This window comes from Aethalodelphis obliquidens, unplaced genomic scaffold, assembly GCF_003676395.1.
Source record: "Aethalodelphis obliquidens isolate GAN/ISIS:26980383/991018 unplaced genomic scaffold, ASM367639v1 scaffold71, whole genome shotgun sequence".
NCBI classification, from domain to species: Eukaryota; Metazoa; Chordata; class Mammalia; order Artiodactyla; family Delphinidae; genus Aethalodelphis; species Aethalodelphis obliquidens.
The window spans coordinates 3,559,147-3,560,934 of NW_020838015.1; the positions used below are offsets into that span (position 1 = coordinate 3,559,147).

Sequence of the window (1,788 nt, forward strand, 5' to 3'; positions counted from 1 at the left end):
CTAATAATTAGCGATGTTAAACATCTTTTCATGTGCCTCTTGGCCATCTGTATATCTTCTTTGGAGAAATGTCTATTTAGGTTGTCTGCCCATTTTTTGATTAGTTTGTTTCTTTTGATGATATTAAGCCTCATGAACTGTTTGTAAATTTTGGAGACTAATCCTTTGTTGGTCACATCATTTGCAAATATTTTCTCCCAATCTGTAGGTTGTCTTTTCGTTTTGTTTATGGTTTCCTTCTTCTTCTTTTCTTTAACTTGGAATCTTTATTCTTGATTTTGTAATAGGCTTATCCTTAGTTTGATTAAGCAAACTCTCATTTGGCTATGAGAACTCATTCAAATTTGCTAAAGGAACTATGATGATAAAATTATACAGCAAGTTGGGAAAAATACCCATGAAATAACACAACTTTTTTATCAAGTTGTCAGGTTTCAATTCCAGTAGCCCATAAGACAGGGCCTAAAGCCTATTCATAATCACATCATTCCAGAATGAGGAGCTATTGCCAGACTCTTTTTATGGGGTGGGAAAAGGAATAAAAGATGGTCAGTGCTGATAAATACAGGTTTAATGATACAGTGCTCTTCACAGACGGCTACAGAGACCGTAAACTATTATCCAGAAACATATAAACATACAACACAGACCACTTAGCCAGATCTAAAATAAACTGGCTTCTTGTAGCTACCCTGTAAACACTACAGCCCTTCTTCCATCCAAAAATGACCCTAATCTCACATGAAAACAGTTATTGTAGGGGAATCAGAAACCCAGCTTTGTGGCCAAAAGTAAAAACCAAAGGAAAAGTAGCAATTCAGTGGTTAGCTGGTGAAAGCGGGAAATCTGGTACCCTTCACTGCGCTGCTTTGCTCTTCTTACTCTTGCTCTTTTTGTCCCTCTCCTTCAGCCCATCCATGTTAGCTCTCAGTAGGTTTGAATAAGCCATCTGAAACTTACTTCTTTGGAGCTCACCACAGTGCTGATCTTCTTTTCTCCATCAGTAGCTCTTAACAGACACTTGTTGTCTGAGGGCTCAAAGCCCTCCACAGAACCCTTCCTTGGAATGGGTTTAGTTTGACCATCATACTTCTTCAGGGTGATGAACATGCTGCCTGACAACCAGCACTTCTGGAGGAACCTGGTCAGCTCCTTCAGGAACTGCTCACTCTCCAGCAGCACCATGCTGGCACTGCTGGCTCTGCTCCGTCAGCATAAGCCCTTATGGTTTCCTTTGCTGTGCAAAAACTTTTGAGTTTAATTAGGTCCCATTTGTTTATTTTTGTTTTCATTTCCATTATTCTGGGAGGTGGATTGAAAAAGATATTGCTGCGGTTTATGTCAGAGGTGTTCTGCCTATGTTTTCCTCTAGGAGTTTTATAGTGTCCAGTCTCACATTTAGGTCTTTAATCCATTTTGAGCTTATTTTTATATATGGTGTTAAAGAATGATCTGATTTCATTTTTTTACATGTAGCTGTCCAGTTTTCCCAGCACCATTTGTTGAAGAGACTCTTTCCACCATTGTGTAGTCTTGCCTCCTTTGTCATAGATTAATTGACCATAGGTGCATGGGTTTATTTCTGGGCTTTCTATCCTATTCCATTGATCTATATTTCTATTTTTGTGCCAGTACCATACTGTTTTGATGACTATAGCTTTGTAGTAGAGTGTGAAGTCAGGGCCCCTGATTCCTCCAGCTCCTTTTTTCTTTCTCAAGATTGCTTTGGTTATTCAGGGTCTTTTGTGCCTCCATACAAATTTTAAGACTTTTTGTACCAGTTCTGTG

At 39.0% G+C, this 1,788-nt stretch overlaps 1 pseudogene; it reads right to left on the reverse strand.

Moving 5' to 3' along the window:
- Nucleotides 1-836: 836 nt before the first annotated feature.
- LOC113611944 (signal recognition particle 14 kDa protein-like) lies at nucleotides 837-1,203 on the reverse strand (annotated as a pseudogene).
- Between the last annotated feature and the right edge of the window lie 585 nt (nucleotides 1,204-1,788).